Below are 18,744 nucleotides of genomic sequence, written 5' to 3'. Positions count from 1 at the left end.
CTGACCTCAAATTATCCACCCACCATGGCCTCCCAAAGTGCTGGGATTACAGGTGTGAGCCACTGTGCCGGGCCTAGACTTCACGTTTTTAATTTTTTTATTGATACATACTTTTATTCATATTTATGGGATATGACGTGATATTTTGTGGGATGCATATGATATTTTGTTACATGCACAGAATGTGTAATGATTGAGTTAGGGTATTTAGGACATTTATACCCTCAAGTATTTATCATCTCTATGTGTTGGGAACATTTCCAGTCCTCTCTTTTAGCTATTCTGAAATACACAATATACTGTTAACTATAGTCACCCTCTTCTACTATCAAATACTAGAACTTATTCCTTCTACCTAAACTGTGTGCTTGCACTCATTAACCAATCTTTGTTTATCCCTTCCCTCTTGAACCCCAACACACCCTTCCCAGCCTCTGGTTACCATCATTGTATTCTCTACCTCAATGAAATCAACATTTTCATCTCCCACACATGAGTAACAACATGTGATATTTCTTTCTGTGCCTAGCTAATTTCACTTACCGCAATGACCTCCAGTTCCATCCACGTTGCTGCAAATGATGATTTCATTTCTTTTTATGGCTGAATAGTATTGCATTGTGCATATATATCACTTTTTTTTTTTTTTTTTTTGAGATGGAGTCTCGCTCTGTTGCCCAGGCTGGAGTGCAGTGGCCGGATCTCGGCTCACTGCAAGTTCCACCTCCCGGGTTTACGCCATTCTCCTGCCTCAGCCTCCTGAGTAGTTGGGACTATAGACGGCCACCACCTCGCCCAGCTAGTTTTTTGTCTTTTTTAGTAGAGACGGGGTTTCACCTTGTTAGCCAGGATGGTCTCGATCTCCTGACCTCGTGATCCGCCCGTCTGGGTCTCCCAAAGTGCTGGGATTACAGGCTTGAGCCACCGCGCCCGGCCAACCACATTTTTAAAAATCTATTTGTCCACTAATGGAAACAGGTTGATTCCATATCTTTGCTATTGTGAACAGTGCTGCAATAAACATGACAGCGTAGTAGGGTTTCCTTTTTCTGCATTCTTGCCAACATGTTATATTTTGTCTTTTTAATAATAGCCTTTTTAACTAGGGTAAGATAATGTCTCATTGCGGTTTTAGTTTGTATTGCTCTGATGATGAGTGATGTTGAGCATTTTTTTCATATACCTGTTAGCCATTTGTATGTTTTCTTTTGAGAAATGTCTATTCATGTCCTTTGGCCACTTTTTAATGGCATTACTTGTGTTTTTGCTAGTGAGTTGCTTGAGTCTGTTGTATTTTCTGGATATTAGCCCCTTGTCAGATGAATAGTTTGCAAATATTTTCTTCCATTCACAGGTCTTCACTCTGTTGTGTCCTTTGTTGTGCAGAAGCTGTTTAGTTTAATATAGTCTCATTTGTCTATTTCTGTTTTTGTCACCTATGCGTTTCAGGTCTTATCCATAAAATCTTTGCCTAGACCAATGTCCTGAAGTGTTTCCCTTATGTTTGCTGCTAGTAGCTGTATAGTTTTGGGTCTTATTTAGGACTTCACATTTATCCCTATTAAAATTTATCTTGTTTTCAGCCCAGCATTATAGCCTCGCCAGCTTCTCATTCCAGCCTTTGATGTTACTTATTTAGTTTATTTCAGTCTATTAACTAGTCTTTTCAAATGAAGATTTAATCTGCATACCACTCTTGTACTTGGTGAAATGCTCCTGTCACTGTCCTACAATTTTAACAAAAGGAGACCTGTCTCAGTCTAGGATACGAGGGTGAAGAGGGGAAGAGGTAGGATAATAAATAGGGAGTAGTGGGGCCTGTGGTGAACTAGAGTCTGTTATGGTGTTTCAGTTCACATTAGTTAAAATAATTAATAACAACAACAGCATGCTAACCAAGTAGTACAAACTGAGCCTTGGCAGGTAGTAGGGAGAAACAGTTGTGTTACTAAGGTGGTATCATACTGCAGTGGTGTTCAAGTATGTTTAAACTGTCTAAGACTAAATAAGCCCTGCTGCTTTTGACATTTCAAGCTGCATCAATATTCAGTCTACTTTTCATCTTAAGATAATGCTCAAGATGCAAACCAATCAAAACAGGGCATAAGAAAACCATCAAATGAATCTTCTTGTAAACCGGGTCACACATCTGCTGTTGCTCTCATGAAATTCTACCCAGCAAAGGAATTATAAGGAAGAGCCCTGCTTTGAGGCCATTGCCAAAATTCCTCTTTGCCCTGCTGGGTGGTAAATGCAGGCTGGAGAAGGTACAGAGAAATTTGCTTATATATCACTAACTAAGTGTTCAATACATGAAGCAGAGTGGTTTCTCAGGAAAACAAAACAATTACAACTAATGCACATTTAAAACATTCCTTCATGACATGTACATACTATGTGCACACACATATATATATGCCTTTTGCATAATATGAAAACAATAAATATTTGAATGCATGAATGAATAAAGAAAAAGCCTATCCAAAGTGATCTGGGATAAACTCATTGCTATTTTCCCAGGTAATGAAGATGGCTATCTTTGTGCAGAACAGATGCTATGAGATCATGTCTCCAAGAGATGAACTGAGAATGAATTCACTTAAATTATGGTGCTCACAGAGAGGATTTTAGCTTGAACATTTGTTCATATGATTTATGGCACCCTCCATCCGGTGGAGTCAATGCAAAAAAATGAAATGTAATTACAGCATACAGACAGCAGTTTGCTTAAAAGAGAGCTGAAAGTTTGTGGGGATTTTTTTTTTTTTTAAATGGGACAGGAAACTTATCCTAAAAGGAATAAAAAAAAGCTTTATAAAACATTTGCAACTCATCAGAAGTGTGAGTCTGACCTGCAGCGGATAGGGGAGGGGGTGGTACTGGCTGTGACTCCAGAGAACCACCAAAGAAATTACCCCCATCCCCAGGTCCCTACTCTGTTCCCACCTCCTCCAAGGCTAGCCTCTTCCAGATTCCCTTTTATTTTAGCCTAGCCTTTCCCTTTAGGGAAGAGAGCATTATTAATGTCCTTTCTCCTTGGCAACTCAAGTCTGGAATTTTAAATTTATAGTCTAAGAACTGTTCTGGTGTTTATATGGCTCAGGGGGTGTTATTATCAAATCCAATTAAAAACATTCCTTCTGCTAATAAAAAAGTCAACACCTTCCCATTAAGCTAGGACCCACCCTTACGTTAATTAATGGCTGTTAGTACCTTATTTGCTTTCAAGGGTCTCTTGGGTACCGGGCTTCTGAGACAAAGCAGAATCTATTTGGTCAGTGGCTTTGTTTGATGCACATCCCTGATCCCCAGCTTAATTCTAAATCTGAACCTGCATCTCTTAACCTTTCTATGCCTTGAGATCTTCTCTGGAGATCCCATCCAGAGGGGCCTGGTTAATGGTACTTGTTTGGCAAAGATTTTTAAGATCTGCAGATGAACCTGGCTAATGAATAATAGTAATGCTTATGATACCCATCGAATGATAATTGGCCCTCTTTGGACCATTTAGGATTCAATGCCTCCACCCAAATCATTACACAAATGGCAGACTGCCTCTGAGGGTTCGATTTAGCTTTTGCTTTTAAATTTGCAAATTGGCACTGCTTTCATCAAGAAAGAAAATACAACAATGAATTGATATGACCTGACATTAAATAGCATTTTGTATTTTGCAGCATGCTTTTGGATAATACATTATGTAACTCTCAAGCAAACAGCATTTATCTTTCTCAGGAATTTGAAGACAGTAGGACTCCTGGATCCTCAAAAACTAATCATGATCACCTCTGAGACCCGCTGTTGGGTCTATTTTCCATAGATTTTGTGGTTAAAGACGTGATTGATGATTCTATTTCCTCTCTGAGAGTCAAGTGAATTTATCAGCCTCTGATTCGTGAATTCACCTAAAATAAGGTGTCTGGTCTGGGCATTCAGGCTCAGATTTGGGGGGCACCCACCCAATTCATCCTCTTTTCCTTATTACTCACCTACCAGTGCTTTCTTGTCGTTGCTGCTCCTGTAGCTGTAATGGTGGGCATCAGCACTGAAGAGCGGCTCTACAAATGAAAGTGTCTTCCGTGAGCGGAGAAAAGGGAATGCTCTCTCACAGAAGCCTCACCTACAGACAATTTATCTAACAAACTCCATTTCCTGCATGCCATTTGCTGATATTTATCTTGTGTGTGGGCTCCCATGGAGGCTTGCCATGAAAGGATTGTTCTGTTATAACCCAGAGTCTTTTTTTTCCATCTAAATAATGAAGAGGCTTCAGCTTCCTTTCTCTTTTGTTTCCTACTGCCTAGATCAGATGTCCAAAATCAGAATGCTTTATTAATAGCAAGGTTGCTACCTGACTTTTTTTTTTTTTTTTTTTTTTTTTTTGCTTATGAAGGGGCTCTCTTTGTACTTTCTCAACTTAAAAATGGTCTGTTGAATTTGACAAGTGCAGCTCCTTCCTTTCCCTCTATCTCTTCCTCCCTCCATTCCCCTCCCCTCCTCCTTCCTTCCTTTATTCTTTCCATCCTCTCTTCTTCATTATTTCTTAGATATAAATTGCCAGCTTTTTTCTACATCAACTGCATTTATTTAAAGATTTAAAATAGTAATAAAAAAATAATAATGCTGTTCACAGAATCGCTTGACAGGGAATGTGTGCTTTGTCTTAAAATATTTTAAATTAACAGTAACCTAAATAGCATAGAGGACTCTCCATTAAGGAAGTTTCTTTTTTCTTCTTTTTAAAAATCATCCAATGGCAAGCCATTCATTTTTTTACATTTCTATCTTAAAGATATGTGCCCTAAAACTGCATTACCTTAATAATCAATAACTCAGTGGGAGGTCCTAATGGGGAGAATCCACTGGAGCTACATTCCAGTTGAAGTAGCAAAGGACCACCATAGGCCTGCGGGCTATAATTAGACAACCATAAAACGAGGAGGTAAAGGGTGGCAGACTACATTAGCCGTAAAATGCTAACTTGCAAGTAATAAGTCTCGAATCTTTCATGTCTACTGGAGTGTCACTTATACTTGAACAAGGAAAATGTTATGTTAAAGAACAAATTTACATTTAGGATCCCTAAAGCTTAAGGACTGGTGAAGGTTAGTGTGGCAATGAGAAAACAAATGAATACAAATCTGCACACTTCACAGTTTTCACTCAGTGCTCCCCTTCCTTCTTTCTTTTCTGTATACCCGTTTTTTCATCCCCCTCCAGGGTTTGAGAAACATCACAGAATTTAAACACAGGAAACCAATATAAAAACCCTCTCATGCAAAGAAACAGTGTGGCTGACTTTACATTGTTTCTATTCATGGCTCGCTAGTTTTACATTTTCTGATCAGTTGCTGCCACTGAGACCAAGAAACCAGTTTCTTCAAGAGCATCCATGGACTGTCTGAAGGCCTTGCATTATTGATTTTCTGCTCATAGATTCCAGTTGCTCTGTCAATCACGGGCCAGAAATACAAGATGGCAGTTAATAAGCAAAAGGACTGAGCTCCCATGAAGACAACAAAATAATTCAGGAGATCTGACTGAAACAGAAAATGCTAAAATCCTCAAGAGAAAAGAAATCAGGTAAGCCTCCCTGGAAAGAAAAGTCCACGGTCAAACAAAAAGACAGGTTATCTATGTAAGGAAGTATATTCCTGCCAAGTATGTCTGGAATTTGTTCACCAAATTAATTAATTGATGAAAACATGTATAAAGCTTCTGTTAGGCAACATTATCAGCAGTGATGACAGAGTGAGGAATACTGTTCTGCTCCTATTGGATAGAAACTTACAATGTAAACATGTAATTACAAGAAAATGTGCTAAGCGCGGTAGTACAGGTAAGTACAGACAGCTTTGTGAGTATAGAGGAGGGAGATTCAACAGCCTGGGGTGGGGGTGTCAGGGAAGATTTTACATGTGACAATTGAGTTGCCTCTTGAAGAATGCTTAGGAGCTCTATAAGCAAAGGGAGTGGGGGACGCGTCAGGCTGAGGACCTAGCATGTGGTAATCACCCAACACTTACGCGTTCTTATTAATTCAAATTTAATGGACATATAAATTATTGAACAAGGCATTCTTTAAACTAGAGATATGAACTGAACACCCCGCTATGTTGGTTTTAAACTATTTAATGATTTTTGCCTCATTCTATATCAGCTGTAATCCCACAGTTCTAACTCCTGATTTGGTCAAAGAAACTGCTCAATAAATGTTTGTTAATGGATTGATTAGAGAGAGGAAGACTGAACATGAACTGAAGGAAGTCATAAAATACCTTTAAGGAGTTATTAACTGTCTTGAGGACCTCTTAATGTGATCTTCAAAATCTAAAATTATTAAATGATGAGAAAATAATATGAATTAGGCAGTAAAGCATCCATTACAAACTCAACATTTGGAAAATAGGATTTTCTGCTTGATACAAAGAAAAGCTAGCCTAAACTCCTTATTGTCATGCATCTTTTAAAGTTGTATTTGTTTGAGTTACTACCGTTCTTTTTGGATAGCACGCTAAGGTTTCCATTGTTTTCTGAACAATCTGACTGGGCTTCCTCCTTCCTTACTCACTGTGCCCCAGCCATAGTGGCTCTTCCAAACATGGCCAAGTGTCTTCCCACTTCAGGGCCTTCTAACAATTTATTCTTTTTTCCTGAAATATTTCCTCCCCTATAGGGCATCAAAGGCTTATGAAACTGCTGGAAGGGCTGGGGGTTCAGTCTGACTGAGCTCAGCCTTTAGCATTAACTTCTAAAAAGTTGCTACCAACCCTTGCAGCTGCCTGTAGCACTGAAGCAAATGATTTGCAGACCCTCACCCCAAATCCTCTGCAAACCTTCCCTCTGCAGTCTGACCAGGAGTCTGCAACTGTCACTAGAGAATAACACTTTCTTCTTCTCTTCCTTTCTTTTACTTATTGTGAGACTCTAAACTCAGACCATAAAGAGAAAAGGATCCTGGGAATGTAGTTTCCAGTTCTTCTTTGGATAGACTGAAGAGACTGCAACAAAAGAGGAGGCGACTAGGTTGGAATGACTGCAGGTACCCCAGCACCCCAGATACCCCAACTCCTACACATCTTTTGTTTTCACCCAGCATTTCCTGGCTCCTAGACAGGATTAAACTCCTGTCATAATGTTTTCTTTATAACACTTAGCACAAATGAAATAGTATAACTATATCAATAATTATGGGTCAAATATTTTTCTCATCCACTAGAAGAGATAGTTCTTTGTGTTAACCAAAATATTCTCTCACTGTCTAGCATGCATTAGGTTCTCAGTAAATATTTACTAAAGAAATAAATGAAGCACCTCAAATTTTCTTCAATTATTTATGGTCTTGCAAAAGTTGTCCTTTCTGAATATTGCAGTGATAAGGTTGCGCTATAGATGTAACAAGTGGAAAAGACTGGGTTAAATTGATAGTTGCAGGGCAAGTTTGCAAATTGTCTTAGAAGTTAACAAAAGTGAGGGCAATTTGGCATTTTAACCAAAAGTTTTGTAAACATGTGTATCCTTCAACCCAGAAATTCTAAGGATGAATTCTAAGGACATTTTAAGCTGGGAAAGATTGATATATAAGGATTATTCATTGCATTATTCATTATATCTTCTGGAAAGATATGTCCTTACTCTGTGTTTATACTTCCTCACCTCCCACTTAACTTCTTAAACCACTGTTATATGCTTCAGTCCTCATAAACCCATTGAAAATATCTGTCTAAGGCCATTAATGACCCTCTTCTCACCAATGAACTCCAAGGATACTTTTAGTTTGTACCTGACTTGACAACTCTTAGAGCACTTGACCTGCTGATTGTTTTCTCCCTCTTTAAACATCCTCTCCTTTTGGCTTCTTATACTTGGCTTTTCTTCTGCCTCTTTGATCACCCCTTCCCAGTTCTTTTGTGAGTGAGCCTCTCTTCCTTCACTTTGTGGTTCTGCCCTAAAATCTCTTTTCTTCTAGCTTTCCTTGGCCAAGTTTATCATCTCTCATTATTTGAATACCTTCTATGTATTGAAAAAGCTCAAGTCTTTACCTCTAGACTGAAAGGATGTCAAAATATGCAATTGGCTACTGGACATCTCAACTCAGCAGACCCTGAAATTATCTAAAACCGAATGTACCATCATTCCCAGCAAAAGAGCTTCATTTATCCATTCAACCAATATTGTGAGTATGTGTGTGTGCTTATGAGTGTGTTATGGAAATGAAGATGAAGCATCTTTTTATTTACTTTTAGGAAGGCAAGCCAATCAGTATCAGAGCCTATGTGTTCCAGTGATTATTCCTTTAAATCTAGTCCTATTTTCCTCACAAATAGTAAAATTCATTCCAGATTTTGGCAATATAATTACTATTAATTTTTTTTAGTGTTTTGGATTTTAAACCTCCATCTTTTCTGAAATCTTTTCAGATATGTTAATATAATACTATTAGAATTTTTTTTCTTTTTTTTTTTTTATTATACTTTAAGTTCTAGGGTACATGTGCACAATGTGCTGGTTTGTTACATATGTATACATGTGCCATGTTGGTGTGCTGCACCCATTAACTTGTCAATTACATTAGGTACATCTCCTAATGCTATCCCTCCCCCGTCCCCCCTCCCCACAATGGGCCCTGATGTGTGATGATCCCCTTCCTGCATCCAAGTGATCTCATTGTTCAATTCCCACCTGTGAGTAAGAACAGGCGGTGTTTGGTTTTCTGTTCTTGTGATAGTTTGCTGAGAATGATGGTTTCCAGCTGCATTCATGTCCCTACAAAGGACACGAACTTATCCTTTTTTATGGCTGCATAGTATTCCATGGTGTATATGTGCCACATTTTCTTAATCCAGTCTGTCGCTGATGGACATTTGGAACTATTAGAAGTTTGTACCACTGGAACCAGAATCCACATACATCGTATTTAATGGTTTCAAAATTGCATAATGTAGAAATACCAGACATTATTTAACTATTCTCTTATTCCTTCTTTCTAATAAAAGAGGAGTTTGAAAGTACTCTAGTGGATTGAGGGTCCAGGTAAGTCGGCTATAGTCAGTGAAGTCTTCACTATATTTTAAAGTTCATGAATCTCAAAATATTTGACTTCAAAAAGAAATTCCTAGGAGGAGTATATTTACCTGTATTTCTATGTTCTTTTCCAAGAAATTTGTGTCCATCTTCTGGAAAAATCTGTTAGAAATGAAAGAGAGCATCATCTTTTCAGGATTGGGGATTCTTTTGTGCTCTATGAAGGAAGGGCTTCGTATTATATAATTATGGGACGTTTTACTCTACTTTTATTGAAGATTAAGGAAGGATAGCTTTCAAGATGCTTTTGTCTTGTTGACCTTTAGTAAGTCAGGTCAAATAAGAATATATCTCTGTAAGTTTGAGGACAAGAGGAAGATGATAACTTATTTTCCAGAGGAGTATGATTAGCTTGATTCATTTGAATAAGTGATGTTTTAGGATGAGTTTTAGTACATTCAAATAACTGAATATTCTGTTCTGCAGCTTGCCTTCATGTAGAATGAACAAAACACCAAATATCTGCATTTGTTTTAAAGCAAAACTAAGCTCTTATTTGCCCCCACAACCTCTGCCTAGTATCCACCTTTGTTCCTTAGTGACATTTTTCTGACTTTTTATGGTGCCTTATACAATTAGCATGTAAATAGTGAAATGTCTATTCTCTTAGTCAGGTTAGGCATTTGTTATGACTACATAAAACTATAGAATATGAACCACTCTTCAAGATGAAAAGAGTCTTACTGAGAGGAGAACGTACATGTATGAAATAAATGAAAAATAACTTAAATAAATTAGCGATCTTAAGCCTGGAGAAAGAAAGACAAGTAGCAGAGAGATGGGAAGGTTTGGCATAATAAATATTGTAATGATAGTCATGTTGAAAGAGTGATTTAACTTGCTCTTTTGACTACCAGAGGTAGAACTAAAAAATGGGTAGAAATTGTAAAAAGTCATCTTGGAATTTTAAATTATAATTGACCTAAGAGCAGACTGATTGGCCTGTGCTGAGAGAATGTTTCTTGTCACCCAAATTCATTCAAGGAGACTCTTGTTAAACACTAATTAATGCTCTTATGGAAGGGATCCAAGAGTGAGATGGGAAGGTGGACAGGCAAACCTTTAAGATTCATTCTGACTCTGAGATTCTATGTATATACTATTTTCAAGGTAGAGATGACAGAATTTTCTTATAGTTAGATAATATACTATATAGCAAATGCAGAATTGTAGCATCGTTTTAATGTTTAACAGGGAAATCTCCTGTATTTATTTAAAGTCAACTGATTGTAAATGTTAACCACATCTACAAAATACTTTTTTTTCTTTTTTTTTTTTGTCACCAGACTGGAGTGCAGTGGTGTGATCCCAGCTCACTGCAACCTCTGCCTCCTGTGTTCAAGTGATTCTCCTGCCTCAACCACCTGAGCAGCTGGGACTGCAGGCACACACCACCACGTCCAGCTAATTTTTGTATTTTTAGTAGAGACAGGGTTTCACTATATTGGCCAGGCTGGTCTCGAACTCCCGACCTCATGATCCACCTACCTTGGCCTCCCAAAGTGCTGGGATTACAGGCATGAGCCAGCAACACTGGCATTATTGCTTGATTAAATAACTAGGTACTGTAACCTAGCCAAGCTGACATAAAGCTAACCATTACAGCCACTATACTAATATCTTTCTGGCCAGAAAATCTAAAGTTATCATATCTTCTTTCTCACGGAATTTTGTCACGCTGGTATTTAATAATTTAATACTTTTGTCCAGAGTTGGCTTTGGTAAATGAGGTTGGCAACTGATAAACCATTTGCACCACTTTCCAAGTCATAGCAATGGATGGATTTGTTCCTACTCATCCTATGTGTGTGTGTGTGTGTGTGGGTGTGTGTGTGTGTGACATGACTGTCTTAGATTATGTATAACACTTTTATTTGAGTGACATAGCCCCACTGTAACCCACTGTAAGCTGTCTCGGAGGATGGTGGATATTAGCAAAACCTCATTATCTTTGTGTCTTTACTATGTTACATTAATACCACAATAATAATTGCAATAACCCGCTATTGCCAAATAACAATTCCAAAATCATTATTTTCACTCTTGTGTGTCTTGCCTAACTTTGGCTGGGTCCATATCTGCTCTGTGTTCCTACATGCTTCTGTTACTAGTGGACTATATGGTTAGATTTTGTGTCTCCACCCAAATCTCATCTTGAATTATAAGCCCCATAATTCCCACATGTCAAGGGAGAGAGCAGGTGGAGGTAATTGGATCATGGGGGTAGTTTCCCCCATACTGTTCTCATGTCAGTGAGTTCTCACAAGATCTAATAGTTTTATAAGTGTTTGGTAGCTCCTCCTGTGTTCATTCCCCTTCCTGCTGCCTTGTGAAAAAGGTTCCTTGCTTCCCCCTCACCTTCTGCCATGATTGTAAGTTTTCTGAGGCCTCCCCAGCCATGTTGAGCTGTGAGTCAATTAAACCTCTTTCCTTTATACATTACCCAGTCTTAGGTAGTTCTTTATAACAGGGTGAAAACTGATTAATACATGGACTGTCTGAGACATGTCTATCTCACAGTTACAGCAGAAGAGCAAGGGAGGAAAGTGAAAAAATGGGATGCTTGTCTAGGCTTGGAGCTGACTGATATACTGTCTCCTCTGCTCTTTTTTATTGCTTGTTTGTTTTGTAGAGACAGAGTCTTGCTCCATCATCCAGAGTGGAGTATGGTGGTGCAATCTTAGCTCATTGCAACCTTGAACTCCTGGGCTCAAGTAATTCTCCCCCTCAGCATTTTATTGGCAATACAAGTCATGTCAATAGGATGGAGATGTATCTTCTGCCTCTAGTGGGGAAAACTGCAAAGTCACATGGCAAAAATCATGGATATAGGGAGAAGTGAAGAGTTGTACAAATAATTTAATTTATTACATTCTTAATTATGAATAGTTTTCTATGGCTGCCATAACAAATTATCACAAACTTGGTGGCTTAAAACAACAGAAACGTGTTATCTTGCCTTTCTAGAGGCCAGAAGTCTGAAATCTGTTTCACTGAGCTGAAATCGAGATGTTGCAGGGTCAAGCTCCTTCTGGAGGATCTGAAGAAAGTGCATTCCTTCCCTCTTCTACCTTCTGGTGGCTGCTGGTACACCTTGAGTTGTGGCCCTCTCTCTCCAATCTCTGCCTCAACGGTCACATTGCCTTCTCTTCTTTTATGTGTGACTTCTCCTCATCTGTCTATGTGAACTCTCCCTCTGCCTCTCTTTTTAAGGACACATTTGATTGAATTTAGATCCCATCTTGATAATCCAAGATATTCTCTCCATCTCAAAACCCTTAATCCTATCTTTTGCATATAAAGTAATGTTCAAAGGTTCCAAGGATTAGGATTTGATGTCTTTGGAAGATATTTTTTCAGCCTACCACAGATAGTAGTAACATTCATAGAAGGCTTACAGTATGTAAGACACTAATCTAAGCCTTTACATTATAACTCATTTATATTAACTTATTTATATTTCAAAATAACTCATTTATAACTTAACTAATTTACATTTCAAAATAGCCCTTGATGTTGTTTCAGTCATTAGCCTCACTTTTTGAATGAGGAAGCTAAGACAAAGAGAAGTTAAAAAACTTGTCCATCTAGTAGTGCCAGGATTTGGCTCCAGAGTCTCTGTTCATTACTGCACTGTACTGTTTCTCAACATTGCTTATAAATCAACAGATATATAGATGAAAACCATGGCCTCTAACTGTGGGACTTTTAATGGTGAGCTTTTAATACCATTATGCAGTTAGCTTCTTGCACTCAAATATAAAATGAGCTCTGGATAATTTTGGGGAATGGCAAAAAAGAATATCTTGGATGCTGTCACCAACTGTTTCAAAACTATTGGAGTGAGATTAATGACCATACTGCTGGGTGACAGTCCAGTAACCAAACTCTCAGCAGTGCTTTGCAGTCTAGAACATTTCTGTTTTACAAGGTTTCTTCTCTTCAAAATGACTAAGAAATTCAGACTAGTGCTTGACGAAGTTTGTGTTCTTCCTCCCTGAAGAAAACTGCCTTCAAGGAGCCTTAATACGCACAATATAACAGGAAACAAAGTCTGAGTGATAATGATGTTTAGGTTATTTTGAACCAGTCATTTAAAAGACTAATGTGTTTCTTTAAACACACACATTTTCTTAATGACTAAAATGCTGAGATTTTTAAGCTTAGCTTCTGATCTACTCTCCAAAAAGGAATGTTAGCTACATAAATCATTATGTTTGCTATTTTGGCCTAAATACAACAATATCTAATTTGTTATGTTACTAAGAACCCTAACATTGCACATGGAGGGATGAATCCAACGGCACGGAATATGAGCTACATGTCTCTGGTGATTTTCCTAAATATTTTTTACAGGCCTTACTGAGACTTTCCTTTTTTCAGTCTTATAGCCCACATATTTTTTAAGAACATTAATTGGCTGAGTGCAGTGGCTCATCACACCTGTAATCCCAGCATTTTGGGAGGCTGAGGTGGGTGGATCACGAGGTTAGGAGATCCAGCCCATCCTGGCCAACATGGTGAAATTCCACCCCTACTAAAAATACAAAAAAATTAGCTGGGTGTGGTGGTGCGTGCCTGTAATCCCAGCTACTCAGGAAGCTGAGGCAGGATAATTCCTTGAACCTGGGATGCGGAGCTTGCAGTGAGCCGAGATCATACCACTGCACTCCAGCCTAGGCGACAGAGCGAGACTGTCTCACACAAAACAAAACAAAAACAAAAACATAAACATTAATTGCTATGTATTTTAATCATTTGTCCTCAATCAAAAATATCTCATATATAGATATCTTATTTCCAAATGGCTTTGTTGATTTTTTAGGTATGCCAAAGGTTTGCCATTAGATACTAAAAGCCACCATTAAGTTTTTTCTCCAAGAATAAATACATTTAGATTTATGAGCTTTACATTCCCAACTTATCAAAACTAAATTCTTAAGTCTGCTAAACTGATTTAACAGTAAAAATCACATTGTCATTTAAGTTACTGGAAGTTGAGACAAAAGCCAGTTTCTAAAGTACAAATAACAAACTTAAAGCAACACTCTTTCTTTTCATTTTTCACTTTCTATGACTTTGTTAGAAAATTGTCATTTGGATTAACCCTAAAGAAAAGTAGGAAGGAAGATCAAGACTTTAATTAGGTTTCTACCATAGATAAAACTGCCAAAAATTAAAGATTGTATTTGAAACATGAAATTATAGGAGTATTAAATCTATCTAGTCCCTGAATATATTGTAGGCACAGAGAAAAACAAGTAAAATATTAGGAGATTTAGGATGTACATGTGTGTGGTGGAAAGGTAACATTTGAATGTTTCAGGAGCACTGGCTGCCTGCCAATGATGATTACATGAATCCTCAAGACAATATTATAATAAGCTAAGCTTATTTCCATCTTAGGATGCTAGAACCTACTCCCATTCCCTAACCTGGAATAATCTTATCTCAGATAGTCACATGGCCCTGTCCCCTCCTTCAGGTTTCTGCTCAAATACAATTTCCTCAAAGAGTCTCTCTTTTCTTTATTTTATTTATATTTTTTAAATTGACAAATAATAATTACATAATTTGTGAGGTACAATGTGATGTTTTGATATAATTTGCAATGTGGAATTATTAAACGGGGCTAATTGACCAATCTATCACCTCACATATTTATCGTTTTGTGAAAACATTTAAAATCTACTCTTTTAGCAACTTTTAAATATACAATGCATTATTATGTTTTATAGTTAGTATTCTGTGCAGTTGATCATTACAGCATATTTCTGGCCTAACTGAAATGTTGTACCCTTTGATTAGTATCTCCCCTTTCCCCATCTTACCCTCTCCTCCAGACTCTGGTAACCATCATTCTACTTTCTATTTTTATGGTGGAAAGGTAAATTAATATAGCCACTTATGCAAAACAATATGGAGGCTCCTCAGAAAAGTAAAAACAGAATAATGATATAATCCGGTAATCCCACATCTGGATATATATCCAAAGGAAATAAAATCAGTATGCTGAAGAGATATGTGCACACCTGTGTTCATTAAAGTATTATTTACAAAAGATATGGAAGCAACGTAGGTGTCCATGATCTTCAGATGGATAGATACAGAAAATATGGTATATATGCACAACTAAATACGATTCAGTCTTTAAAAGGGGGAAAACACTGTCATTTGCAATAACATGGATGTATTTGGAGGACATTATGCTAAGTGAAATAAACCAGGCACAGGAAGACAAATACTGTGTAATCTCAGATGAAATCAAGCGAGTTCAGGTGGTATGGCCATAGAAGTGCACAATCTCGTGTGGAATCCAAAACAGAGTCCTTTCTTGACAATCCTATCAAAAATAGCAACCCCTGCCACTCTGTCTCTGCTTGTTTTATCTCTGGACATTTATCACTACATTTTATATTAAATGTTCATTTATTAATTGTTTATTTCCTATCTCCCTCCTCCCCTAGACCAGCACTTGGTACAGAATGGGTGTCCAATTCATATTTGCTATTCCTACTCTACCCCCATCTCATGCTTTCATTACAAATACACACATCGTTCATTTGTTTCTATCAATTGCTTATATATAGACACTTTAATCAATGTGCATTCGGAATATTTTTTAAAATTCAAAAATAAATAACCAGGAGTAAAATGAATTGTTCAAGGTCACATTGCTGTCAATAATTGTGGAGGGTCTTTTACCCTTCTTGCAAGTTAAGTTAACTGGCCATAGTTTCATGCATGCTGGCAGAAAACATAAGAGTCTTGGATCAGAAACAAAGGACTGTTTTCACGGCATAGCCAGCAGAATGAGCATCAAGTTTGTATCAGTTCCCTTTGTTCTCTCCCTCAATCCACCAGCCTCATGGAAGTGATGTGGGATTGCCCAAGCTGATGTTATAGGTACAGAAAGCGAGTCTATGTCACAGCTTAGGAACTCTGAGTTTAAAGAATTTGAATATTTTATGAGTAGTATGCTAACCTGACCTCTATTCCAGAACAGTCACTATCTCTATCATCCAATATTATAATATTTACTTGGAAAGATAAGAATAGATTGTGCCATTGTTCACAAAACATGAAGAAATGCTAGAGATCCATGGAGAATTGTCTTCCAACATTAGCCAGTTATTAAAAATTGTGCTGACATTCCTAACTCTTAATTTAATTTTTGATTTATTAATTACTTAAAACCTGTACAATATTTAGTACAATGTTTGGAATATAGTAAATACTCAGTGAAAGTTCACTGTTCCCATTTGACATATTGCCTTTTCATCTTTGAGTTTCTGCTTTACTTCTGATGTGTACTATGAATATTGGGATAGGTTTATCTTGGCGAAAGTGTTATACTAGAAAAAATATCAGTCATAATCTAATCAATGTCGAACTCTATTCTGAACACATTGAGAGAGGAAGCCCCATTACAACAAATCACTAAATGAATATAGATACATCATGAGCATTTCATACCTTGTAAAACATAATAAATTCATGTAATTGTACAGTGGAGACGGTCAAGATCCTCTCACCCAGTTTGCCCTCCTTCCCCAGTTTTGCCAATTTATTTGTGAGGAAATGAGTTGAGGGACTAGGTTGCTTGTCCACTGTCATATTGAGATAATAGCAAAGTGGGGGATATGATAGTCATGACGAGGTAGTATGCTTGTAACAATCACTTGAGTCTTATCTTCTCATACTGAATTTTTAAAGAGATTCTCAGTCTAACTGGTTTGATTTAATTGTCGCTTTACTTATCCAGGAGAGTGAAGGACTGCCCAGACCTGAAGTTGATGAACTGGAGATGAATTGCAAGGAAAGCCAGTGGCTGCATGAGATTAAGAATACAGATTAAAGCTATGGGAAATCTTAACAGCATCAATTAATCAGTATTAAGTGGGAGACAGTACATCATAGTAGGCATAAACTCTGGAGTCAGATTTGGGTGTGAATTCCTACTTGATTTACATTTTCAAAGTTATTTAATTTTTGAAATTGCCTCAGATCATATATAGTTTCAACATAATAATCCTATCTTTTTATAGGATTAAATGATAAAGTACATACATACTGCTTAGCAAAGTTCATATGTAGCAAACACTTATTATTATTAGGATCATTTATACAGTTATGTACCCTAGATGTTTAAGTAATTTAGGGTAGATGTATCTACTGGTCTTTCTAGATCCTTTCCCCAGCCTTCTCTGTCCTGCTTTCTGCACTTAGAGAAATAAGCCATTTTTGTTCTTTCAGTGGGTGACCTTGAGTTCAGCCATGGGGAACCCTGGTACGGGATTGAGAAAGGGAGGAAAGGCTTACTGTAAGCTCACTGTGAAGTCCATAAAAAGTCTTAGCTTCTGTCAGGCTATCCTTTTCATTTTGTCCTCTGTACTCCACAGTTCTGGCAACTGCCTCCACCTCCCTGCCCACCACCTATAGAGAGGCCCACTAATATTGGTCACGGGGTATTCCATTGCCCTGTGTGGTCTCCTTAAACCTTGCTCCCACTTTTATAAAGAGTCTTTTTATTCAACTCTTCTCAAATTATCTTAATCTGAATGTGCTCTCCAATTCTTGCTGATGTATCATTTTCCCATTTGATCTTTAAAACAGCTCCATGTGTTATGTATAATTTTCACTGAACATATGAAGCTGCTGAGGCTTAGGTGAATTAAACTAATTCCCCAAAGACAATTGACTAATAAATGACAATGTCAAGACCAGAATACAGTCTTTTTAGGCCCAAAACCCATGACAATTTTAGTATGCCATATTTATGTCCTTCTAGCACATTCCCTAGATTATATGCAATGGTGAGATTGTGTTTTATTAGTCTTAGTATCTTAGTAATAAGACTATGTTTTATTAGTCTTTATAATAACATATACTATTAATAGTCATATACATATGTATATGTAATATGTAATAATGTATAATGTATACATTATTAGTCATATTACATTCCAAGTACATGGCAGATATTCAATAAATATTTTTAAAACTTTCTATCAAATGTAATTTAAATTTGAAGGTTATTTTTAGAAAGGCACAAATAACACCTCAGCAATATTGCATTTCATGTCCCATAATTTGAACATACTGTTTTATGGTCTGATAATAATCTTACTGCTTAAACGTTGGCTGCCAAATAACAGCTCTTTCTTTCTTTCTTTCTCTTTCTCTCTCTCTCTCTCTCTCTCTCTCTCTTCCTTCCTTCCTTCCTTTCTTTCCTTCTTTCCTTCTTTCCTTCTTTCTCTTTTTTTTTTAAATTATACTTTAAGTTCTAGGGTACATGTGCATAATGTGCAGGTTTGTTACATATGTATACTTGTGCCATGTTGGTGTGCTGCACCCATCAACTCATCAGCACCCATCAACTCGTCATTTACATCAGGTATAACTCCCAGTGCAATCCCTCCCCCCTCCCTCTCCTCATAATAGGCCCCGGTGTGTGATGTTCCCCTTCCCGAGTCCAAGTGATCTCATTGTTCAGTTCCCACCTATGAGTGAGAACATGCGGTGTTTGGTTTTCTGTTCTTGTGATAGTTTGCTAAGAATGATGGTTTCCAGCTGCATCCATGTCCCTACAAAGGACGCAAACTCATCCTTTTTTATGGCTGCATAGTATTCCATGGTGTATATGTGCCACATTTTCTT

Source organism: Rhinopithecus bieti, unplaced genomic scaffold, assembly GCF_001698545.2.
Source record: "Rhinopithecus bieti isolate Rb0 unplaced genomic scaffold, ASM169854v2 scaffold_4600, whole genome shotgun sequence".
NCBI classification, from domain to species: domain Eukaryota; kingdom Metazoa; phylum Chordata; class Mammalia; order Primates; family Cercopithecidae; genus Rhinopithecus; species Rhinopithecus bieti.
This window is presented reverse-complemented; position numbering follows the sequence as displayed.